Source organism: Zosterops lateralis (assembly GCF_965231275.1).
Source record: "Zosterops lateralis genome assembly, chromosome: 6".
NCBI lineage: Eukaryota > Metazoa > Chordata > Aves > Passeriformes > Zosteropidae > Zosterops > Zosterops lateralis.
In genome coordinates, this window is record NC_139761.1 from 6,448,509 (window position 1) to 6,475,988 (window position 27,480).

Here is a 27,480-nt window from a genome sequence, read left to right on the forward strand (position 1 = left end):
TTTTCTATACCTCTGTATCCATTCAGACATACATCAAGACTTAAGAGTACAAGTATATGGATTATAAAAAAGTTTAGATGGATGAATGCCACATGACTTTTTTATTTCTTTAGCTTTCTCTGCTCTTTTGGACTTTTGCAGCAGGACAAACCTGATGAAATATCACTTCTCTTAAGTGCAACATCCCTCATCCTTCTGAACAGCTGCTGATTTATCGTGCACTCATCTCATCAGGTATGTGAGGGCACAAATATCTCTGATGTTAGATGCTACTGCAAGTCTTCATAAATGTATAGAGAAGCCCTAATTGCCCCAAAATGCTTTCTGCAGCAGCAGAGTTTCTACAACCTGTAACTGCAGCTAGACTGCATCTGTGAATCCAATGCCTACAACCCAACTGGCCATGCAGACTCACCCAGAGGACACAGGCTGATTGAAAATGTGCCCTGTAAGGCTTAAACAAAGAGATTCAACTGTGACACCTGCCAGGTTGGAAACAGCTACAAATGCCATGGTGAAAACAGCCTGTCTGAAGCAGCTGGCATTTATTACCTCCTCTTGGCAGGGAGGATTTGTGGAAAAAATATATGGCCAGAGAAGAGATTCTAGTCCTGTGTCTCATAATATCGGGTCCTGGAAAAGTTGTACTTTAAAAAAAATAAGGTTTCTTCAGGAAATTAAGGGTAGAATAAATCATTGGATCAAGCACACAAAATCCCTGCAGACACCATGCAGCAAAACTTCACTAAGCCAGAATCCACCAGGCTGTGGAGTCTGCACAGACAAACTCAGCATCATCTCCCTGTTAGAAACCAAAGCCTTCCTTTAGAACTGGAAATGGTAAAAATGGTTGAGTTCATCCAAACACTCCACTCCTCTCACAGGTGATTGCAAGGGGGATCTTTGGCAAAGCATTCAAAGGAACCTGCTTAGATCTTCACAGCTTTGGAGCTGTGCCTCAAAGGCTCTGCTCACTCCTGGTGCTCCCCCATGCCCACACCAGCAGCTGCTGAGGGGGGATTGCAGGTTTTGGGGGCAGAGAAGATTTTTCATCATTTACCTCTCTCTGTAAATCCTCTCCCCATCACTGTATTTTCTACATAATAACTAGAAAAGGAGGAAATTTATTAAAAAATGGTTTTTATTGTTGTGCAGGTCTAGGTATGCAACAAAAGTTCGGAGATGCTGACAAGCATCTAATGCTGCTGTCACCTTCAAAGGGTTAAGGCTCTCCATCAATAACCCATATTGTCCATAATTAGCAAGTGAAGATATCTCAGAGAATCTCTACTTAATGAGTAAATATTGAAGTGACAGGTGTGAGTCTTACCTCTCACCTATAAAAAAAACAAAGGCAGATGAGTGCTACCAAGGGCATTTCACTTTTGCTGTATTTTAATTATTCTTGGCAGGTGGAATTGGCAGTAAAAAACATTTTCAAAAGGTTCTGAAAGAAAATAAAACGCTGTGCCTCTCTTTACAGGAACAGTGTTTAAACTACATCTAAAGAAATCTCTAAAGTTACTCATACACCTAAATAGTTTAATTTAGTCTCTCAGTTTACAATAAACAGGAGAGATGAAGTTGAAGGTGAAATGACGCAATTTCATGAAAGGACTGCTTGGGTCAAACTGCATTTATTCACCTTCTCTTTATTGACTTGAATTTCTCCAAACAGTTCCTGTTATGTTCCTACAGTCATGCAATGCTCATTAACTCAATTGTTCTATGTGTATAAATCTGGAACAGTCTTCACTGAATTTTTTAGAGATAAATTTGATGTAATGATGCAGAAATATTTTTTTCTCAGTCCTAAAGGTGAGGTAAGTGGTCCAATTGTAATTGTAGTTTCTATTTTTACTCTCCTAAAATCTCCCCAAAATTACATACAAGAACCCAAGTACTATATACTTTCACATATAAAATCTGTTACTATACTTGTACTTTTACACAACATTTCTGAATGATTTAGCAATGGTGTTACATAAATGCTTTAGCCTATTTAAAAATAAGGAAATTTCTGAAAAAAAAAATGACTCAGAGTTACCTAAATAATCCTAAAGCATTTCAGATCTATTATCCTGACCATATGCTAAATACATCCAGAGAGGAACATCTGCCTTAAGGAACTGAAGGCTTAATTGAGAGATCTGATTTTCCTTATGTCCTGCTCTACATTGGAGTATTATTAATCCAAGCATATACAATGCTCCTCTAAACTGCAATTGTAAAGAAGATCAGCAAGGGGGTACCAGCCTTGTCTCCCAAATATCAAGCAACAGGACAAGTGGAAATGGCTTCAAGTTGTGCCAAGGAAGGGTTAGATTGGAAATTGGGAAAAAATTCTTCACTGACGGAGTGTCCAGCAGTGGGACAGGCTGCCCACGGCAGTGGTGGAGTCACCATCCCTGAAGGGATTTAAAATACACACAGATGTGGCACTTGGGGAAGTGGTTTAGTGGTGAGCTGGGCAGTGCTGGGTTAATGGTTGGACTCAATGACCATAGAGGTCTTTTCCAACTTAAACAATTCCATGAGGCTGTGCTCCTGGAAAAACATAGATTTTCATTTCTGCCCGTTAAGGCTAGCTATGACTTCTTCAACTAATTTTTGATATTAGCTATTCCTGCAAGGTTTTTAGATAAGTATTGTTAAAGTTCTATCATTCAGGAGAGATTTGATAAAAACTCCAATATACATTTCTGTATTGGGTTTACATGGTCTAATTTTGGTACTGAGAGGGTGGATTCTGTTTACACAGGGGTGGCTTCTGTCAGAAGCTTCTGGAAGCTTCCTCCACGTCCAGCAGAGCCAATGCCAGGCAGCTCCAGGACAGATTTGCCACTGGCTAAGGCTGAGACAATTAGAAAAGATGGTAACACCTCTCTGATATCATATTTAAGAACAATAAGAAAAAAAGGTATTGTGCAAATGTAACTGCAGCCAGAGAAGAGCAGGGTGAGAATGTGTGACAGGAACAGCTCTGCAGACAACAAGGTGAGTGTCTGGCATCCACACAGGGTCAAACCACTACAATTCACTAAATATAAATAGAGAGAAACCCAGTACCCAAAAATCTGATTTATTATTTTAGAAACGGAGCAGTTTTCTGTTATTTCTCTCCACCTCACCTTGATAGATCTGCTCAGACTGCAGAATGTTTGCAGGCACTGTTTGGTGCAACACCAGCCAGTGGCCATCTCCTACGTCAAACAGCCTCGCTGAGATGCTGCAGCAGCAAAAAGCTGCCACTTCCCCAACAGAAACAGCTTTCCTCAAATCCACCAACACACTTCAACCAAGTTACTACTTGGGAGAAAATAATCCTCCTAAGCCCCCTCCTCCATCAGTGTTTTATAGCACTTCTTTGATGCCAGCCCCAGCCTCCCACCTCTCCCCCTCAGGGACACTCCTGTCTGCCAGCTGTGCCAGTGAAAGCACCAACACAGCCCTGTGGTTTTACAGCTCTTCAAAAGCTCACCCTTGATTCTGAATCCTTGTCCCCACTAAATATTCTGCTGCTAAAATACTCTCCCCCATCCCAGCAATGTTGTACATCCGTGTTCAATCACTATTTTTCTCCATTTACAGGGAGATGCCAATGCCAGAGCACACTTTTACATTTTTCTTCCAAAATCATCCAAATAAAAAAAAAATAAAAAAATAATTAAAAAAAAAAAATAAAAAACCTTTCCTCCCCTGTAGCCAGATCACTGTATTATCCCATGACACATCATCCAATGTATTTATCCTCCTATAAGCTCCAACAGTGCATTGTCACACCCACTTTGCAGAGGAGAAGCTAATGGGCAAAGGTCTGGATTGAGCAATGAAATTCAGCTCTGAACTCCTCACCAAAGCCATCTGACTGCTGAAATCAGGGGGGATTTGCACACAGCTGTGTCTGGTAAAAAACCCACCACGACTCCAGGTTCCAGATCCCACCAGCAGCCTGGCACTCCCAGCTGTGTGTCCTGCATTGTCCCTGCAGGGTGCTGGTGGCATTCCTACAGCCCACTCTGCAGTCACACAAGGTGCACAGCTCCTCCCTGGGTCCAGCTGGCATCCACCCCTGCTTTCCTGGTCCAGCAGCTTCCTGATACCACAGTAATGCAAATCCTAAATTAAGAGGATAGTGATAATAAAGATAGGCCTGTAAAATCCCTGGTAACATTGATATTTGCTTGACAAGAACTAAATTATTATGTAAATTAGATGATTATCAGTGGTAAACTGTAGGAACTCACTCTCACTGTTCTTCTCCTTGCAGGGGACACTGCACAGAAGAGAGGGAAGCTGCTTCGGAGGCAGCTGAGCATTTGACATTCCATATGCATAAATTCTTATCAAAATGAAGGTTTTCAACTGCACTTGTACGGTAGGTCACTAATTTTTAAATTATGAAACTGGGAGCTTTTTTTTTTCATGAGCACACACAGCTAATGGAAAATACTTACTTTAAAGCTCCAGTGCCTCACCACTGTGCAATGACCTGACCACCTGCACTTTTGCACAGAGCTGCAAGCCAAGGGTGCCTGAAATATTATTGCAAAACACAGCCTTCAATTAAAGATATCATTGTCCACATCATTCAGTGAGTTTGGCTTCCAGTCCTGTGGCAGTGATGGACAAGAGCTGGAGCTGGCTAAGGTTATTCAGCGGCACAGACAACAAAATTCCTCATTTCAACCACCTGAGGATGGAGGGTTGACCTGGTTTAGAGCAAATTTGGGGTAAAGGTCTGATGCTAAGCAACTTCAGATCAGTTTGCACACACATTCCCTGCTCAACATCCCTTTCCACAGCCACCTCAGGTTATTAGATTACTTTGTTCCTTCACCTGAGAAACAGTGCCAGCCATCAGAAAGAGAGCCCTGCACAGGCTCAGGGGGATTCCTGTTGGTATTTGGATTGAATTTCCTGCATTTCTTTCCATCAGAAAGCTTTACAGGTCTTGGGACTGCCAGGGTCTGCTTCTTCCTCTTCACATTAGTCAAGGGTGTTAAGCACAATACAGGAAGGCACAGCCTGAAAAATGGTGGCAATTACACCACAACAGGCAGCAGAGCAAACAGCAGTGCCCTGTGTTAACTGAATGGTAAAAGCATCACTTTGCCGGAAAAATCCTTATTTTGCAGTGAAAAGGCCTTAATTCTAGAATCTTTTCCTCTAAGAGCTCTGAAGTAAGAGGCTGATTAGGGCTTCTTTTACACATTTCATATGCAGTAGAAGTTGGGTTTAATGGGTCACAGCTTTTGATGGTAACAGTTGGGGCAGGAATATTTAACTTTCCATTTATCAGAACAGTATGACACAAACACAGATAAGAATTAACCAGTGAAATGAGTGAAATCATTTCTTACAATGATGCTTCATCATTCCTGTTCCTTCAGAAACCCATCACCTCCTTGCCAAATGGTATTTCACACACTGCGCAATGTCCTGTGCAAAGGTAAATGTTAAATAAAACACAATCCCTTCCCTAAAGGAACTACAGTGGGTGCAGAAGGAAAGTAGAGAAGCAGAAGTTAACCAAAGTTCATGAGAATTATGTTCACTATGAATTCCAGCAACTTCCATGCCTCTAGCACACTTTGCTCCATCCTTACTTATCATTTTCATCATTTGGAATATTATCTCCAACACTGCCTCATTTCCATGCAAATCTCTCCAGTATTTCAGAAAAAGCTGAATTGTGTCTGTCAGGCAACCATCCACCTATCACAAAAATCTTTCTCTTTCCTTTCTCCACCAAAAAAAAAATATTCCCAGAGAGCTGTCCTGACTCTTGTTTCTGTCCAGACCCAGGGATCAAAACCATCCTGTGCCTCCCTTGCTGTGCCTCAGTGTGTCAAAACTGTCACCAGTAACAAGCACAGGACACAAAGGGTCCCCAGCACTGCTGAACTGCAGCACAGGAACCAAAGGGAACAGCTCAAACAAAAAGTTCCCTGAGCAAAGTTGGCAGCTGTCAGTATCCCTGTGTGAAAAGACGTGCTGGATTTGAGCCGCGAGGCTTTTTTCTCTTGTTGACTTTTTTTTTCCTCCCCTTTAATGCTTTTAAAGGATTTTTTTTTTTTTTTTTTAGTGGGACACCAAGTTCTTGTCACATTAAGATGAACTCAGGGTAGCAACGTTGCTGGAGGCAGAATGCCAGAACATCGTTTGCACACTGAGGGACACCACCTAAATTGCCTGTCTTGTTAAAATATAATGGAAAATTTGTAAACACACCTTCAAAGTACTGCACTGTGTGAAAAGATGCTTCCAGCTCTCTGCTCCTAGGTCCTTTTTTTATGTGTGTCCCACTGCAGAAGTTTGTGGTGTATAAATCTATGTGCTGGTGTGGTTTAGATAATCATAAATATACATATACAGTGTAAAGGTGAACATACAATATCAATGGGCCCAGAATTTCTCCAGCTGCAAATTTTCCTTTGAGTCTTCTAATTTGCTCACTCTTTCTAGTTCCTTCAAATCCAATTTTGCTTATTCATTTAATTAAATGTTCGGTTTTATCTCAGCACAAATAACAAGAATGGATTTGGGACAATTAAAGGAATTATTCCAGCTATAAAGTACCGGCCATGTACAGCCCTGAGCGATACGGTAAACACACGTGTTACCATAACAGTGAGGTATTTATACAATATCTGTCGGAAAATATTAATGAGACAGAGAACAGGTAAAGCAATATTGCTTCTATTCAGTAGAACTCAGCCTGAACTCTGTGTGAAGATGGATTTTTGTGAGTAATTATAGGGCATTTTTAGGAACAAGTAAAGTACTTAACCCTTAGTATTAAAAGCCTCAAATTTGGAGATGATGTTTCCATCCTATTATTTTCAGAGTAATTCTGCTTCATAAAATGACCACAAAACTGATTCACTGAACTCAACAATAATATTTCTTACTCATCTAAGTCATCTACAGAAGCACTTTCTCTCTAATCTTCCATCCAGCAAATTCAGCACTTCTAGACAGAGCTTAGCAAACTTTTGTATCTAAAATTTTCCATCTGATGCTGACAGATTAGGTCTGATTAAATTTCTCTTCCCTGACATGTTTGCACTAAAACCAATGGAAAATAAAGAAAAGAGTTTCACAAAAAAATTGAAACAATTCACCTACAGCTTTTATAAAACTAAAATAATTCACAGCAAAACATTTTTCCTCCAGTCTTTCAATTCTGACTATTAGAAACCTGAACAATGAAAGAAAAATCACATTTTGATGCAAAAAAAAAATAATAAATAAATAAAAAAAAAAGAGTCTGAACAGCCTAAGAAAAAGTGGAACATTAATTATCTTCATACATGCCCTCAGTTTATATTGCAATGGAATACTTTCCACAAAACCAAGCCATGAGTTCTTAGCACACTTCTAGCAATAAGGGCCAATTTTTGTCCAATTTATTAGCACCAGATTTCCATTTTATCAGCACATTTGTGCACATGACTGGTGTGAAGCCTGCTCCCCACTCCCACACTTGGGCAGAGCTCAGGGCTGGATCTCGGCACCTCTTCTCTTCTGCTGGAATAATGCTGCTTTTGTCTAAAAAAAAAATTTCACATCAACGTTTCCTGACTTTCAAGGTGAATTAGCTTTACTCTACTCTGATTATTCACTTTGGGAACCTGCCCTTCATGGCAGTATTGATTTAGCTGTGGCAGATGCTGAGCTGTCAGTAATCCTGACAGCTTCTTCAGAGCTTCCTCTGTGGTTGTCTTGTAAAACAGTCAATAGCCAAGTGAAACCCAACTGTGAAAACAAGCACGTTTCCCACTTCTGTGCTCTATGAATTCACGTGTGCTGCATCCTTCTGGGAGGAGGAAAGAAGCTGCCCTCTCAATTTGGCACTCAGCATTATCAATTAAGCCTTTGAGTGTTCAAAGCACATCCTGACTGACACGTTGGGTGGGACCATGTTCACCACAGGTCTGTGGCTGGGCAGTCACTCAGAGCTGCCCCAAAAGCACTTCTTACCAGGGGAGAACGGTCTTTAGGGAAGGTGGATGTGCTTTGGAAAGGGTTCCATGCCCTACACAATGCTGATTTGGATTCCAGCATATTTGGGTAGTTTTTATGTCGCTTCAGAGAACACCTACAGCCCTACAAAGACTCTCTGTGTTCACCTTTGCAAAGGGACACAAACTACCCTTGTGAGGGCAAAATGGCAGGCAACACCCCAAAAATGTTTTTTGCATTGTTCATCAGAGGATCACAAAGCCAAATAGTAATATGTACTTTTAAATTATTATTTATTCATTTATTTATACATTTATATGTAGAACTGGACATCAGCACTCCAAAAGCTATAAAAAGATCTGTTTTCAGGTGAAACAAGCTGTTCAACTACTGTACCATATTTCCACTTCTCTCTACCAGTCCCACAGCTCTGCACCATCCATCCCCTTCTCCATAACACCAAAAATAAAAAACATTCCTGGAAACAATGCTAGCCACCAATGTTGTCCTGGCAGAAGGCCTTTGAGAATATTCAAAAAAAACAACAAAAGATGGCCTACACTGTTCAACGAAGACCAAAAAAAAAAAAAAAAAAAAAAAAAAAAAAGAAGAAGCCTGACTTTTAATTTTGGCCTCAGTGCATGTATTGCTGAACTCTCCATGACTATGTGAGACTGGAAAGGTATCTTTATTTCCTGGCAGCAGCTCCTGGAGCTCTTCTCCTCCCTGTCCAACTCCTTCTGATCAGCACTTGTTTCTATCTGATTACCTCTCTGTTTTCTTGCTCACTATTCCAGGAAGGAGATGCTGGAATTAGATTTGCTGCATTTCCATTCCTACATTAACACTAATTTCACTGAAGTCAATGAAATTACACTGAAGTCTGGAGAGTGTCTGAGGAGAATAATTGAGTGTATTTTATCACTTTCCTTTGACTTTTTTGGTGACTGTTTCATGGCATCTTTAAATGTCCCATTTCACTAAAATGCACTTATTGAATGAAGTTGCTCTTGGGATTGTGGAGTTCTTGCTGTAAAGCCCCAGGCATTGCCTGGAAGATGCCCGGGATGGGAATACAGAGATGTGTACAGTGATAAATGTGATACCCAGCACCACACTAATTGCTCATCCAGCCAAAATCCATCCCCTGGCTGCAGCCCCTTCCAGATATTTATGAGAAGAGCTCAAGAAAGAGTGTGCAGAGTGCATCCCTGCCCTGGGCCACTCCTTTCCAATTTCCACAAACCCAGAAAGCCCAGGGACTGTACCCACATCATGTATTAGCCACCAACCACCTCCACCAAGACTATCTAATACCACTCCACAAATCCATTTCTGGACTTTTTCTCCCTTCACCAAAACATTAATTTTTCATGCTATTCTGCAAGTGTGGCTGCCCCAGCCTTTACACTGACCACCCTCAGCAACCCTTTCTAGAAAGTGAGTAATTGCTCCTCTCCACCTCCTTCGCACCACTCTTGTTTTTTTTTTAAGCCATCGCCCACTGTGTTTTTCCAGTCGTCATCCCATGCCTCATTCTTGTCACCTTTTAGACACCCTTTTTAATCTTACAGCATCTTGCTGCAGAGCAGTGCAGTGTGGTGAAACAACATTAATTTCAATTGCCTGCCCAGGAATCCTATTTGCCTTTTGTTGACTGGTACTGAATATTGCAGCGATATTTTCAAGGAACTCTCAGCAGTAAGAGTCAGGTGTCATTCCTCAGTGGTAACTGCTTATTTAGAAAACATTACTGTGTAGGTATAGCTACCTATTCATTTGTATGCACTGACACTGAATTTCATCAGCCCTTTTCACAATCACTTCTGTGGTGGGATTGCTGGATCAAACCAGAAGCCCTAATTTCAGGATTCAGCAGACCTGCAGCACAAGGGAGTTTTCTCCTATGATCCTCCTAAGCTAAGTTGTCTCCTAAGCTGCATTTAGATACAACTTTGAGTTAAAAATAAAAGTCTGTGCAAAATTTAATTGGTTTAAAATTTTTTAAGGTTTATGCCAGTATCACAGCTTAGGTCATAAGAACTGGGAAGATTTTATCATCCTTCCACAACAAGCAGGACTGACTATTTCCCAGAGCAGGACAAAGCTCTTCTTGGATGTTACCCAAGAGTGACTAACCCAACTCTGAAAGTCCAGTGAAAATAAACGAGAGATTTGACAGAATAAAAATATCAAGATTTGACCCAAGAGTTAGAGCAGTTATGGGATGAGATATCTCTCAAATAGTTACTCTTTAGCAGCAGGAGAAAACATGAATTTCTAAAAAAACATGATCAACCCTCCAGTCTGGTAGCCCTTGTGTGCCATTAACACCAAACATCTTGTCTTTATTCATGCACCAGTGAGACCAGCCACAAACACAAGAGGCTATTTTAAGTGGCCTTGATGCCTCTGACATATTTGTTCACATGTTAAGAGCTGAGGGAATGACTGCAGGGTCTCTCCCTCCGCTTATTTTACCATCCTCAGTTGTTTCTCAGCTGTTGCAAGGCACTCATAGCTGGTCACTTGTGTCAATAATGTCCTTTTTTAGGGACAATGACGTCTGAAATTACACACAGAATAGGCATTGCACATGGAATAGGGAGTTTGACAGTATATTCACATTTTCTGCAAGCTACTAAACACCTGCAGGTATCACTCATGTCAAGTTGTCCTACCACAAACCACTGTAAGAAACTGCTGCAAGCCCTGCAGGACAGAGTCTTCAAACCCCAGAAAATGATATTCAACAACCCATCTATTAGCACATCTCTTCAGGCCTTCCAGCCTGCTTCTCCCCAAGCCTCTGCAGCATGGTACATTAATTTCATACTGAACTATTAATTGCAGTTGACTTTGCAAAGCTCTTTTCTTTACATTTTTTATTCAGTTTTGCAAACTCAATCCCAAAGGAGTTCATCTTATTCCCCACAGTTGTTTGATCAAATTGCAAATATTTCCTTTAATCTTTTCAGGCATTCAGATTAACTAACTATGGAGCAGAGCCTCTTCATCTCCTCTACTGTTGGTCTGGGAGAAACAATCCTTCACGTATTTCTCATTTTATGCAAGTGCTTATTCCTGCAAGTACATATTAGTAAGCATAACATTAAAACACGTTTACCTAACCTAAATAAAAACACTTTGAACCAAATTTGCAAGCTAACCTCCTTTAGTTCTTAATGATATTAATCTGAAGTCATTTTTCCCAGGGGTTGTGGTCCATAATTCACTGAGGTCAATAAAAAGTAGCTGCTGATGTTAGTGAGTTTTAGGGTTGGCAATAAACACGTATGAGTGTATTTTCCTTTGAGAAGCTGTAGGAGAAATTTCCCAAAGGCAGGAGAAAAGGCCTTTGGGACACAATTTTAATTTTCTTCATGCCTATTCATAGTTAGAATTAGGAATAATAATAATAATCATCATCATCATCATCATCATTTCACAGTCATTTCACATTTCTCATTAATACATACATTTTACAAAGAAAGGTAAATTATTCAATTTTGTTCCATACTTAAACATTTATTATTAAGTTCCACACTTAATCATTTATGTCAATTGTCCTTATTCTATTTTTTATTAGGAAATTCAGAATGAAATATTTTATAAAATTGAGAGGTGCACTCATGGTTTTAAAAATTACTCTTCTCCACTTTGGTATTTTACTGCTTTTACTCTATGAAATATGATAAACTTTAGCAAAAAAAAAAGTAATACCTTGAGTCTTAGTCTGAATTTGTAACTGTAGAGGACCTTCTAAAGTGAAAGTAGAAGTCAAACGTCTTTTTTTTTTTTTTAATATGTTCTATTTTTCCACCATCCAAGTGAAGTTTTTAAAAAATAAAATAAAGTTTCCTCCCAGCAGAAAACCAAGGGAAGGATTTTTCTCATTTCATTGCAGCATGAAAAAAAAATCTGAAAAGCAGAGGAGTAAGAGAATGAGCAAGAGAGGACTTTTCAGTTCTCTTGAAATCAGGGACATATTAGTTCAGATGTAAAAACAAAACCCCTTGTGTATATTAATTCTTTTCCTCAAAATACACAGTTTAGAATAAGAATAAATTTTCAACGAAACGAAGGATTTTCCCAAACACTTTTTTTTATCTGAGTTTTTTTCCACCACAAGTTTTTTTTCACTATCTCATTAACTCCCATGATTTCTTCCTCCTCACCACATCTCCCTTCAGCCTCTGATGAATTCTTCCAGAAGTGATAACAGCTTATTTTTTATTTTGTTTAGTAGCTTAGCTGCCTCCCACCTGACATCACTCTAAGCTGTTTTTCTTCATTTTACTCAATGTTGTTCATAATTATTTAACCTAATTGATAGGATCCCTCCTCTAGGTAGAGCTGGTTGCCATGACACTGTAAGAAATTACTCCATATTTCCCCATTCCTGGATCTTCCTGAAGAATTTATGCAGAACATCTTGCCTTCACCAGCTCCCTACCTTCACACACATCCATAAAAAATAATTAATGGGCTAATCCTTGCAGGCAGATTTCACTGGAATAATAGGGCTAAAATTGGGGTGGTTTTTTGAAAGGCTTTTTCTGCTGACACTGACCAAGACTGGATAGATTTATGCAATCACAGAGTTGTTTGGGTTGGAGAAGACCTTAAAGATCAGCAAGTCTAACTCTTCACTCAGCACTGCCAAGGCCACCACTAAACCATGTCCCCAAATGCCACATTCACACATATTTCAAATCCTACAGGGGATGGAGACTCCACCGCTGCCCTGGGCAGCCTGTGCCAGTCAGTGCTTGACAATTCCTTCCATGAAGAAATTATTCCTAATATCCAACCTAAACCTCTCCTGGGGCAACTTGATGCCATTTCCTTTTCTCCCATCTTTACCCAGGAGCAGAGCCTGATCCCCACCTGGCTACATCCTCCTGTCAGGGAGTTGTACAGAGTGATGAAGTCTTCCCTTGAATCTCCTTTTCTCCAGGCTAAACACCCCCAGCTCCCTCAGCTGCTCCTCATCAGACTTGTTCTCCAGACCCTTCCCCAGCTCTGTTCCCTTCTCTGCACCCTCCATATCCATCTTGTCATGAGGGGTCCAAAACTGGACAGAGGATTTGAGGTGTGACCTCAGCAGTGCCCAGCACAGGGGGACAATCCCTGCCCTGGTCCTGCTGCCACACCATTGCTGGTACAAGCCAGGATGTGAAGGCACATGGGCCGTGCTTGATGTGACAAGGGCAACCAGAGGAAGGCAACAAGCAGTGAGGTGGCACAGGCACAGCGCCATCAGCATGAAGCAGCTCATGAGGATATGGTTTGGGAGACAAGCTGGGTCACAGCTTGCAAAGCCCTCCCGTATTGGGGTTCCAAATATCTCTGAGGGACCAGCCCTTGCAGAGAAATGGCTAAAATCAATTAGCAAGATGGCATGATTGACTGTGTCTTGAAAAAGCAAAAAGGTTTTAATAAGGGAAGAAAATAATACAAAGAGTAAAGCTGAGCACAGTATAGGGACGAGTCCCATACTTGCTACAACACCCCGAAAATGCTCCGAGTTTCTTTGTTCTCTCTCTTTAGTGCTCAATAGCTCAGGTGGGCTATTTGTCCCCTGGCCCAATGAAATCAGCAACAGGCTTTGAGTTACATTTTCCAAGCCCAATCAATGCCTCTGTGCTGGCACTGAGCCAGTTACAATGAGAAAGAAGGGCACAGAACTTTCTAGTTAAACTTCCTAGAATGTCAAAAGCTAAACTGAAACACTTTCCTTATACAGAGATGCCCACTCGGGGGCAGGGCATGCTTTACTACACCCCCACACCATTCACATCAGTAAAAGACACAGAGGAATAAAACAGTGCACAGATGCCCAAGAAGATGGAGCCTAGCCCTCAAGTTTTCAGGCAACCTTCCTGTAACTGCAGCAATGAGATTTGAGACAGTGCATTTCAGAACAGACATGAAAGGCTGAGATGCTTTTCAGGGCTCTGCAGCTCTCAAGGAGCTTTACAGAAAAAGGGCCACATTGAGAGGAGCTCCTGCAAAGAGCAGGGGCATGGTGAGGAGCTCCAGATTAATTTCACATCCTATTTAGAAGAGTGGTCCTTGATACAAGTTCCCCTCAATTTTGGCAACCCCAACCCCTCCTTCCTGACCCCTACATCACTCCAAACTTTAATCCTAATTTCCTCACAACCTCCTCTACCTCCTGACCCAGACCTTTCCAGCCAGGACATTCATTTGAAAACACGAAATGAAGCCAAAGCATGTCAAGCACACACCAAGCAGCACTCACAGCTCAATCTCTACAATCCATTTCAGCCTGGCTTTGGACAGTGATCACACTGCTGATACTACAACAATAACATCAATTATTGTTGGGCAATTAATTACTCTGGGCAATTATGAATGTTTTAGAGGACCATAGTTTGTACCTAAGGCAGTCTGAAATGCACAACATGGACATAAGTGTATTTGTCCTTGTGAATGTTTCTAGCAAAACAGAATATTAACTATATTCATTATTTTTACTTACACACACCACTAGAGCTGTGGTTCTGCTCTTCAAAACGGCACTCAACACTGCAGAAATTATATAGATTGGGAATAGCCAAGCTTTTCACAGTAAGAAAAAATCCATTTATTTTCATTTATACATTATTAAGAAACTTGCTGAGCAAAACCTGCTTTTATTGTTGTTGATGAGCATTCATTCACAAGGCTAGGATAAAAAGCTAATGAAAACTTAAGGAAAAAGTCAAATAACAAAACTGTATCTGAAGTCCTTGATGTTATCTCTCTTTCACACTTCAGAGGCATAAGGCTATTATGAAATTTCTTTTTTTTATTTATTTTTATTATTTGGGGCAGACTCACACCAGATTCAGGAACTGATTTATTCAGCTAATATATTTATTTTCATTTGTGAAAGGCATTTCCGAGCACTGCAACCAAAGTAACAGCAAATTAAAATTCTCAAAAGCTACAATTTACTGATTATAATTACTAAGGTCTTGCCCATCTCCTGTCTCATTTACACAAAATGAATCTACAGTCCATTTCCAGGTTCCTCCCCTACGAGCAGTCAGCCAACAGCAAGTATTTCAAAGAACACAGAGAGACGGTGTGGATGGAGAGAAATGATCTTTTTTGACCCTGCACAGGGCCTACAGATAATTTAAGCAAACCTGAGCCTACCCCATAAATCTCCTGCCACAAGCAGACATGGAGCCATTCATCGCTCCATAATTTGACAAGCAAAACAAGTTAATGTCACCAAGAGTCTGTGTGAAGCACATCCCCTCATGGTCTCCTAATTAACAGGTACCATACATATTTTTATATCTGCCTTTGCCATCTCCCCCAAAGATACATAGAGACTGATATGGCTCAGATTTTCTTCTTCACAGGAAGCTTTGATTTTGAGTCCTAACAGGAGAGAAAGGATAATTTTTAGATTTAAAAACTGTGGGCAGGTGGGGGTGGGTTATGGTGATAGGAATTAAAATTAAATCGGTTTTGCACTATTTTGTATTCCACTAGGTAACATGAGACAATAAAAAACTCAAAGCTAAGGATGCTTAATGACAAAATTGATAGGTCAGTTTGTCCCATATGGGATTTATCAGCCCATAATGGAATGAAGGGGACACAGAGTGCTAACAAGTTTTTAAAAGACGTTTTGGCAAGATCAGTTAAATGCCTCCTTCTCTGACAAATTAGCTTCTTCTATTGAAATAATATTCTCCCTCAAAGATTTTAACTGGCTTTAATAATCTCCCAATTTGTTTCCTCAGAAGGGATTTCTGCAATGCTCCAATGGTATTTGCATTCAGGGCATTCAGACTCACCAGGGCCACATTGAATATCTTTGTACTGAAACTCGTAAGGATGTTCAGGCCAGTTACCATTGTGGCACAGTCCAGTGCTAAATTACTACAAGTGATTTGAAAGCAATTTTTTCATCCAGTATCTTGATTTTTCTTAATTACTGGAAGAAGAAAACTCTTCTCTTTTTGATCTTATGATCCTCACACTGGCTGAGACGACATCTGGGGAAGGCTACCGAACACATTTACCGCAACTGATCCCCACACGACATTTTTTCACTTTCCTTCAGAGAAAAAAATAAAAAAATAGAACTTCTCAGTACCGACTTCCAAAAATGCACAGCACAGCCTTTCAGAAGCAAGTCTATTTCTCACTACGTTTCACCTACTTTATTTCAAATAGAAACGGAATCATTAAAACTCCTCTTTGTTAAAATCATGACGGGGCAGCGCACCTGTCCGCAGAGCAGCTGTGCCTTTGTCCTCTGCATGGATCTAAAAGATGACTTAATACTGTACTGTCACTGATGAACTGGAGGCTCTGGAGGCTCTTCAGCAGCTCTTTGTATCCAGCAGTTGGTCAGAGAAAAGAACATTACCCAGCACTTTCTTTTCCTAACTAAAAATAATTTCTAACAGGTTCTAAATTTACAGGCTTTACATTTAAATGACAAAAAAGACAAGAAGAATCTGTATTAAGTGCAATGTCTTCTATTTAGAGAAGAGTGACAATAGGTGTTCAGGAGAAGAAAAAGTTACATAAAACTGGAATCAGAAGAATCAAACTCCAGTGATTGCAGCAGTCCTTCCCTGTACGAGCTGACAGAACTTCTTTTCAACAATCCCTTGCAGGGAAGGGAAAAGAAAAGAAAGGAATGGAAAAAGGGTAAAAGATGAACAAAGAAGACTGAGATTAGACTAAAAATATGTAATAATTTTTCCTGTTGTTGATAGTAACGGGTTTAGAATCTTTTTTTACCTTCGTTTACATGAACTTTTCCTGATCCATTCAAAATCAATACAGAGAAGCTGCCACCTATTTTGAGAACCCAAAAAGTGCCTGTATGCTGAGGGTTTGACATTATCTGCGGTGTTGGAGGTGCTGAATTAACACCATTCTGACAACAAACCTCCCGACTGACTCCTTTGCCCCAGGCAACTCCAGAGACGTATCTGGGAGTTGAGTATTGATTTTAGCACCAGCAGAAGCAAAGAGGAAATGAAAGGGAAAAGGCAAAAGAATTTAGATAGTGCTTTGCTTTGCTAGCCAAGCACTATTTTTGACTGAGAAAAGAAATGACAAACTGGGTGATCAAAGATTTTAAGAAGTCAGCTGCACTGGGATGGCAAACACAGGTGCAATCTTCTCCTCTCTGCCTGTATCCCCAACAAACACCTGACCATGGTTATTTTAAGCTGCCTGTTTTCAGCTTTTCTTCTCAAGGAACGTACTATAGCTGCTGCTTTTCCCACAAATAGCAGTAAACATGCAGTGAAAGGCATTTGACAAATAGAAGCCTATTAACTTATGCAAAAATATACCTTTTAAAAGACAAAATATTATCTTCATTTTCTCCCTTCTTTGTAAGGAGTCTAAAATGGCTATAATGTTTTCAGATTTTTTTTTCCACTGCTTGTTAATGTACTCAACTGTTTTTGCAAAAGTTGAAAAATAAAGCCTTCAAACGTAAGGAAGCATTTGCACAAAAAATATCATCTTGATAATTTGATTTTTTTTTTTTCAAGGAGCAGGCTTTTTTTTTCAAGTCTTTTAAAATACCAATTTTGGAAGAAGCATTCCATTTTAAAAATTTACTTTTTCTACTAATGTAATTATGTAATTGTATTAAGTGCTCTTAGTCACAGAATTTTTTTTTAAAAAAAGAAGCCGGAGTAGGGTACTGCAGGCAAAACTGGTCTGTACACACAGCTTTGCTGCCACGCCAGGGTATTTCAGCATAAACATTCAGGACACAGAATTTCACTTGGATGAGTGCCTTGCAAAGTGAAAACTGAATCATTGTTAGGCCCTTTGGACAGCGTGGAACAGATCCAGAGAAAGAAAACAGAAGCAGAAAACAAACTTTCAGAAAATTCTGATGCCTGCATCATTGCGTTGCCATAAGGACTAACCCTGGAATTACTCAGAACTATCAGCTGCTTCTCTTTTTAATCTAAATATTCCCGAGTCACCTTCAATACTGCTTTTCTGCAGAGACTGAGATATGGGTGGGACCAGGCAGAAGGACCTGCAGTCAGTGGAGGTTGCTGAAAACCTGGAGGATGTGGGAAAGAGTTCTGCAGAGTGGCCAGGCTTGGCCACAGATGAGTGAGTTCACCTGGGAGAGGACACAGGGGGAAGAAACAGGCAGGAAGAGGGATAAGGTAGAAAGGTGACCTGGAATCTCTAGAAAGTGAGTGATGAGGGACTGAAATCCCTCAGACCACAGATGGTTCATTATGGAGATTTTCCCGGGGAAAGGGATGAGCAGCTCACCCTCAGGACACAGGGGAGGGCAGTGACTCTGCCATGGGGAATCACCCCTGGATCCTTTCAAAGAGCAACTTCTGACTCCAGCTGCCTTTGTGGAGCTGGGTCTCAGATGGGCAGAGGATCCTGGGAGCCACCCTGCCTTATAACCTTTTGCTCGTGGGATTCCCAACATTTAAATCCCCACTGTGTTCAACAAGAAGTGCACTAAACCTTGGCAAACTCCTTTGGCCATTTCCATAGTGTTCTGCCCCATACAGGAAGCAGGGAAAAGGAACCTTTCCCTGGGCAGAATTTATAAGGTTTGTAGCTTCAGCCAGTGCTTTGAAGATTTTTCTTGGTGGGGCATTTTTGTAATCTCTGGTGTTTATCCTGCAAAACAAATCCTTGGAGAAGATCCTGTGGATCCAGTTCAGCTGTCCACGTTTACTCACCCTTGAAAGTGGGTATTTATTTTTGTCTCCAGATAACACTCCAAAGCTAGTTTCCTTTCACTAATACATCTCTATTGAATTTCTCTGCTAATTAAAGAAGCCAAGGCCAGAGCTAAGGAATTGGAAAGTGCTCTAATGGAATTAGTACTCTGAGGTGGCTTGAATGTCATAATTCCCTTCTCCAACATAGCAAAATATTGACAATCACCTTAAAGATGAAGAGCAAGAATAAATACTGCTGGGTTTTTCAGGGGAAATATCATTATGGATATTAACACCTTCAGTGGTAACAGTAATACAGGCATTAAATATAGCAGCCTTAGTGATTGAAATGCCTATAAAGCATCTGCCACAAGATAAAGTAAAAGAGTAAAGAAAACTCTGGGCTGAGAACAACCCTGGAAAATTGCAATTAAAAGATCTCCAGCACAACTAAGCTATGGCTTCCATCAGACTACAAACAGTCCATTTCAATTCTTTTTCATATTTAGGAAATTATCTAAGCTACTTTAACATCAGGTTATGCAGCATTTGTGCTTTTGTCATAATATCAAAGCTTCTTTTCACTGTAATATACCTACAAAATAGGGATACGGTCTTTGCACTATCACATCATCTTAGGGAAGAGGTTAAATGGTCCCTCAGCTTTACCCAGTGAACCAGGACATGGTTAAAGATCCAGGCTGTCTAACATCAGGTTATTGTCTTTCACACCACCACTGCTTCTGCATTTAACAAATGAAACACAACTAAGACCAACACTAAAATGTAGGGTGCACCAACATCCCTGGTTTTGGGGAGCTTTTCCAAGGGTTTTCTTCATTACAACTCCTCCAATGTATCCTCTCTGAAAGTCAATGTACTGTGAGGTATTTAATGTTTAAATTGATGAGGCTGTTCAGTGGATACAGAGCTGGCATTTAATTTTTTAAAAATAGGAAGAAGGAAACAAAAAAAAGAAGAGGTGGAAGAATAACAGACAAAATCTTCACTTTAATTAAAAACAGATTTATTTAAATAATAATGGTGGTGATAATTTGCACTGATGAATTTTACCCAAATTCAGGCAAGTTAGCTTCTGAAAAACAGAGTCACCAGGATGAAAAGGAAGGAGAGGATGTTGAGGAATAAATTTGACAATGCATTTCCTCCTCTTTTTTGTTTGATACCCTTGATGAACATCTTGTCAGCAGTTTCAATATGTAGCTCTAGAGCTGATCAAAAGCTGGGATAAGCAAACAGAGAAGTTTAAAGCAGTAATCTGTGGGTTTTCCAGCAAAGTGAGAGTAAAAAATAAACCAGCATTTGAAAAATGCTTTCCTGCCATTTGTAGGAATAATTGCTTAAGCAGCAGTTGAGGATCAAATCCCAAATTTACTAAGATTAACCTTTACCCCCTACATCTTCTACAGAAGGAGGAGCACAAACCAGATCTTCACAGGGCCCAGGAAACAAATTACTGCAATGCTGAGCTCAAGGCTATCGTGAAAACCAGCTCCAGGCCACAGCTGCTCAACAGCATAACCCTGCAAAGCTGCTCGTGTGGGTGCTGGGAGCCAGTGCCATTCCCAGCCTGCTGCACTCGCTCTGCCCTTGGAAAATCAAACCTGAATATCAACTGCACAAGGTTGTCACAGGACCTCCAAGCCTTGCCAGCCACTGGACTCACCACAGACAAACACAGGGCAACTTCCAAATCAACCTTCTAACTCCCATGATTATTTCCACAGAGTGACAGACAGAAGGAAACAAAAAAAAAGGAAAGGATTGAGCACTCAGAGTGACAAAATGTGAGCAGCAGATGGGTTTACATAACTGGCAAAAAGGGAAAAGTAAAGAAAAAAAAATGAACCTTCATTAAAGGGGCTAAAATATTGTAGATTGAAGTCTCGTTTTAAAAATTGATGCACCCTGGGAAGCTGAATACCTCCAAAGGAGAGAATTTAGAGGACACACAGGCTTTCATCTCTCCATCCTCAGCCTCTGCTCAGTGCTGGCCACTAAATCCATATTCCTGGTTGGGTTCAGATACAAAGTACACTCAAACCCAAACATCCCTGTTACTCTCTGAGCCTCAACACCCAACTCATTTGCAAATCTTCCTAACTCAAATCCTCCCAGAGGACACTGCTGCAATAATATGATAATCACATTTACAAGACTCATCATAGGAGTAGTTTAATGTTCATCTAAGCCAATGATACCCCTGACAAGGTAACTTGCCACTGCTTGCCTACATTTCCTGCCCTAAATGTCTCACAGTAACCTCTGGGATCAGAAATAGCTGGTTGTCCCTTGGAACACATTTGGGTATGTGCATAAAAGCATTTTCTAATTCTCTTCCCACCATGTCAGCCTTTAATCAGAAACAAGGTAAGAAGGCACTGTACCAGATTCAAAGATGTGTTTACACAAAACTCCACTCAGCCTGGAGCCCTGGAGTAGAATAAAAACCACGAGACCAAGGAATAAAATTTCTGATGGAATTAGGATCACAAGGCAAAGGAATAAACTTCTCGAGGAGGAGAAGAAATTGCCTTAAAATTCCCTCCCTGCATGCTCCAAGCAGAAGGTGCTGTCCCTCTCTTTTCCTCTTTCCCCCACTGCATTGTTTTTTCAGGCCAATAAAAGCACTGACAGATTAAAAGCTCAGAACATTTCAACCTGGCTATGTTGTTTGTTTTACTTATGGAAATTTTAGAATTGAAATGCACTTATTTTATTATAAATAAAACAATGCAGTGTCCTTTCCATGAAGGCATTTCCAATGCAAACAAGCCCCTTGCACAGAACAACCATTACAGTTTCACCCAGGTTTTAACATGAACCCAGGTCACTTCTGACATGCCAAAGTCTGGGCTCTTCTTCCTCCATGATGTCTGGATGAGGAAAACCACACTTGTCTGCCATTTTTCCCTTAGACCATCTCTGCCTGTAGTTTTGCTCATCCTCTGCAGAGGTGAAAACTCAAGGATCTGCACAAAACACACAAACAAGCTCTGCCAAGGCAACCACTGGAAGGAAGAGGCAAACTGAATCCTCCTCCTTGGAGAATTTAGCACAGCTGTTTGGTGCTTATATTTCCTTAAAAGCAGGAGTCCTTTGTTTCTGAAATAAGTTTCCTACTAAGTGTTTGATGAATGGACAGCTCTGTAGGTACTGACTGCAAAAAAGGTGGGAGTCCGTCCTTTATGTGGGAAAAATGTGCATCAGATTTTCCAGTGAAAAATGGGCAAGATTAAAGCCAAAGCAAACAGAATGACTGCTACAAAATGGGCCCAAAGTGCCTTTTTAATTTATGTTTAAAATGTCTCCAATATTCTGTACTTAAAGACTTTGACAACATAATTCTGTGAAAAGGCTTATTTATGCTGCATAAAGAACACAGAGTGCTCACCTCCCAAAGGAAAGAAAATACTTATGGCTGTTGCTGTAATAAATGTTTCAGACAACAGCAGAATCTCTCTCCTCTACTAGCACAAAGAAACACAGGGAGCAAATCTCACATCCCAGTTCATTTACATAGTTAGGGTTGGAAAAGAGGAAGAAAAATTCCTGACCATAATTAATTTTAACCTTTTCTAATTTCATCATGATTCATGTTCAAAAATATTTTCATTAACTAATCCATACAATACTGAGCTACATACTTAACCTAATTAGATTACAGAAATGGTTTTAAATCAGGAAGGTTTAATTAGTAGCAATTATTTCCCATGTTATTTCCACTACATGATGGGATCACATGGATTGTATCATAACAAAACAAACAAAAAAAAAGTCTTTTTTTCTTGCAATTCCATATTTTACTGTGATGCACAACACAGGCTTCACTCTCTGCCTATATGAACAGATCAGCCATAAAAAATAACTCTGATTGACAGGGGAAGGGAAGGGAAGGGAAGGGAAGGGAAGGGAAGGGAAGGGAAGGGAAGGGAAGGGGAAGGGGAAGGGGAAGGGGAAGGGGAAGGGGAAGGGGAAGGGGAAGGGGAAGGCAAGATGGGGATTAAGGATTTAATTGTTTTATTGAAAGGATTCCCTGCAAATCAGCCTCCAAAATAACACACTCCATGCTCTACCTCGTCACAAAAAGTGACCTGAAATTATTATCATGTTGCATAACTGAGCCCATGGAATATGTAGGTCTCCTCTCATTGTCAAAACAATGGGGTAACAAGGAAATCAGGATTTTGTCCTGGGACAACACAGATGGCCTGATCTCAATTATAGCCAAACTCTATATCTGCATGCATAGTTGTGCCACAACAGCAATTTGGGGAGAAAAATTAGGAAAAAAATTAATAACCATCTTCACAGAAACCATTTCAAGAAAAACAGCATATGAGGATAGAGTCTCTGAGGATAACAACAGAATAACTGACAAAACATCTCAATCTATGAAATATCCAGACTGCTTAAATGGAATTGAATAAAGTCCATTGTTTAGTACTGGGTGCTGAAATTAACTAATAGAATCAAAAGCTAAAAAAAGGATTTGTCAAAAAAATTAAATTTGTCCTCATTTTGTGATACCTTCAACCAAATCTTCTGAGTAGGATACTAATTTTCTTGATATTTTTATTTAGGTGTCTTGAACGTGAAGCGACTATAAAACGAAGGAAAGAGGATATAAAATATAAAGCTGATTGCCAAATTTCATTTGGGGCAGGAAATGGAAGTAAGGCAATACTATATCTTATAAAAGTATATTCACCACTGGGTTGGTTTTTTGGGGGTTTTTTTAATTAAAATATAAGAAAGTTAAACTATCATCTGCAGACTGAACACTGCATTCCCCAGCTGAGACAGTTTCACCTCCCACTCTAAACTTCCTTCCTTTCGTCAGACTAATTTGTTTTGGCCTGATATTTTCCAACGTCAAGGTGAATGTTCCCAGGAAATTTGAGCGAAAATTATTTTGGCTGATTTTCATTTGTTGTAGCTCTACATGAAAAATACAGACTTTTTCAATAATTTTTGGAAGTATGTCTAAGAGTAACAGCAGCTATTGGCACACACCTCAAATTCAGTGCAATTATCAATCACATCGGGATAAAATGCACATAAAAACTTTGAAAATATCCTAATATGAAAAGCATTCAAAAACAACATTTGTTCGTGTACAGAAGCACTGGATTTGTTGTGGGGTTTTTTAAGTTTAATCCAAAATGTTCCAGGCTGAAAACTAAAACAGGCTGAAAGAACAAAACACTAAGAAATTCTAATGCAGAAAGTGCAAAGCAATATAAAAATGAAAACCAATGAGACTGTGAATTGGTTTCCTGTTTTTTTTATGAAACAAAACAGAAGTGTCTAATATAAATTCACTCCTAGGGCTTAGCACACCAAGACCTCATGCTCAGAGGTCAGGGGCCTCTGAGTGGTATCTTGATGGCTTATCTTAACCTTGCTATTATCTCACATTTCCTTTTTGTGACTAATGTTTCTGTGTTGGTTTGGAGAGCAAGGAGCATATTCTAAACCAGTTTTAAATGCTCTATATTGATTGCAACTGGAAAGGCTTACAGAAAACAGGAACACGATGTTAAAGCCAAGATCTCTCCGACAGTGAAAGGGACATAAAACTCCTCAAAGCTGTGTCAATGTTTTCAATACATGCATATATATTATCCTATAGAACTCCCATTTCCAGTGCCTATTTGGGGGACTTTTGCACATTAATAGCAGATTCCTGTTGTGGTTTTACCATGTCAGCCAGGTATTTCTTGCCATTCTACTAAATAATATTGGCTCTGCCTTAAACAAGTCATTCTATCAATTTAAAAGATCAGGATGTATCCGACCATTGCCTTTATGCCTACATATGTTCATCACATTTGTCTGAGAAGCATGAGACAGGGACTAATTTCAGCACAAATCTGTACTGTTCCCATGTACCCTGGCTATATTAATCCTGGAACTATTTACCATGGAACATACTGCTCCTGGTAGAAAGAATTGCCTCCAGCCCTACTTGTTAGGCTTCATCCACTGAAGCAAAACAATGTATGTATTTTATTATTTCTTAAATTAGGATGAACTACAAGGTTCACCTGATTTATTCCCGCAAATGCTGCAGCCCAGGCCCACGTGAACTCTTGGTTGTTGTGGAATATCCTGACTGCAGACAATTAGACCAGCCCAAGCAATGCACAGTATCTTATATTTACCTCTGCCTTCACCTCAGCTTTTAAGCTGTAGATTGGCAAAAATTAAATGTCCCTTGGACTCTTGGAATTTAACCCAAGGTCTGAACCAGTTGTCAGCTACAGAAATTCAGATTAATTCAGTGGAGTTAGACCTTATTTTTATTTTTTTTCACTTTTTTTTCTTTTGATTCCTGGAATATTGTAATTTGTTTTTCTTCGCTCCCTGGAACTCGGAACATGGTTTGATTGGCACTTAACAAAGACATGTGGAGTTCCTTCCCCCAACCATTTAACATTTAAACCAACAAATTGTGCATGGGTTTTGAGAAGAATAGAGCCCCACAATATTTATCAAATGCCGAAGTTCACGATTCTACCAAATGTCAGATCTGGAAATGAAAGCAAAAAGTTTCACTTTCCTAGATAAAAGCCCCAACCTTTAGACATCTCTACCCAAAAGCTCTTGTTTCTATATTAATATTGCCAATTAAAAACAGCCACAGCTGAGTCCTTCTGCTTTTACTATACACATGAAAACACACCAGTAAACAGCCTCCACGTGTAGCCATTACACCTGGCCATGCTCTGCTGCTGCAATTATAACCTGACAAACAACAAATTTATGAGAAAGTCTAATTAATTCTGACAATCTCATTGTAGTAACACAAAAACCATTAAAGCTATCGTGCCACTGCAGAGATGTCTGTGTCATATTGACATGATGATCTGCCCTTACCCACAGCAGAAATTTGGTTAGAAACAGTAGGGCAGCACACAAAGGAAGAAAGGGATAAATGCCTTTTGCAGAGATAAAGAACAGAGGACTCTGCTCCCTTTGCATTTATAATATTTCAGCAAGCATTTTCTTTGTTGCCTTCTCAGCTGGCTAAAAATGGATTAGAAGGTGAAGATGCACAACTTCTCTATGGCCCATTATTTCTTATCATCATCCAGATGGAGAGGGGCTATTAGAGCACCACTAAAAACTCTAATGAACTGCAGTGTTGTAGATTACTAATTCTTCAACAGCATGTTTGTGTATCAATAATAGACTGTAAAAACAACAACCTGACTAATTAAGTTGGATCAAATCTGCTCTGCTCGGCTTCCTGTCCCTCCTGTTCTGGGTGTTCATGTGGGTGTTCAGTATTGGTGCAGCTTCCATTAAACTCCTTCCAAAGGCTCTAATCACCCCGTGTAATATTGCAAACATTTAGAAACGTTTGTTTAAATGCTTATAAGAAGCATTTAAACAAGAGCACACCCATGTTGAAACCATATGAATAATTTTCTCGCTGTTTTGTCTGTAATGCAGGGGAGTTTAAATCTCAGTTGTTCCTAAGACAGGAAGAAGTGGGAGGGCCCCAACATTTATCATTAAGTCCTCTGTTTAGCAAAGCACTCAGGATTTAATTCATTAATACTTTCTGCTATTCCTGGGCTTGTTTGGGTTTTTAACAGGGTAAACAGAAACACATTCTAAGCTTGTGCATTCATTTGCTTTGCTCCCTTAGCAGTTGGTGGAACATAAAAAAGAGCTGCAGTGCTGGGCCTCACTCAGAAGCTTGGGAAAAAAATAGTTTCTTTAAAAACATCCAAAGCAGTCCTGTGGAATCTAAGAAGTAAAATCGTAACCCTGCTCCAAATCTCATCAATACACACACAAATAAGTGCATCTGTTGCAACCCCTGAAAAATATTAAGGAAGTTCAGCCAATGAAGATTTATTATTTTGAAAGCGAGTGATGTTTCAGATAAATCTCTCCAATTCTGTCGTTTTACATCCCATTTAACAGCCAGTGCCAGCCCTTGACTTCCCAGAGGAGACAGAAAATGAAATCTGTGATGGAGCTCAGCACAGCATCACTGCCATGGAATCACACAAAACTCAGCCTGGCACCTCACTGGACAGGCTCTGCTAAAATCGCCTCGTGCACAGGGCAAGGGAGGGCTGGCCAAGAACCTCCAAGGGCTGTGGCTGTGCCACAGGTTTTGTAGGGATCTCACACACTTGTCTTCCCTTTCTCTCCTCCTCCATTCATCTTCAGACAAGGAGATTGGATTACAAGATCCTTCTTGCATGACCAATCTTCACCCACACGTAATTATTCCAGACTCACAGCCATTAGTTTCCAATACAGCACTGATGCCAGCAGCTTTATTCTGAACTTCTTTCTTACCTTATTGATTTGCCTTTTTTTTTTTTTTTTCTCTTTCAAGTGCCAATGTAGAAAGACTGTGATTAACTAGAAAGTTGCATTTCCTTTAGGTAAGGTGGATTATCAATTTCAGCAGGAAATGCTAGCATTGGTGAAGCTCAGTAGTAACCTTCTTTATGACTTAGGGTCCTATTCAAAAATAAGGGAGTGAAAGCAGGCATCAGATTTTGTGCTTTGAAATGTTCCTGGTCAAGAAGGGAGAAGGGAAAATAAAATTTGTCCTTTCACCATACACAAGAATGATTGTTTGTTCCCATGTCTTTACCAAGCAGGCGTCATTCAAACATATCATGTAAAAAAAATAATTTCCATACATGAGACCTCACTGAAATGGATGCTGAGGTTATTACAATACCCCTAATATGGATTTTAGGCATGAGCCCTAGTGACCTTCAAATGGGACTTACCCCTCTAATTC

The 27,480-nt window shown here is 40.0% G+C and overlaps 1 protein-coding gene across 1 annotated transcript in view; it reads right to left on the bottom strand.

Moving 5' to 3' along the window:
- KCNH5 (potassium voltage-gated channel subfamily H member 5) overlaps positions 1-27,480 on the bottom strand; it is a 147,654-nt gene that overhangs the window by 50,883 nt on the left and 69,291 nt on the right. The window lies entirely within an intron of this gene.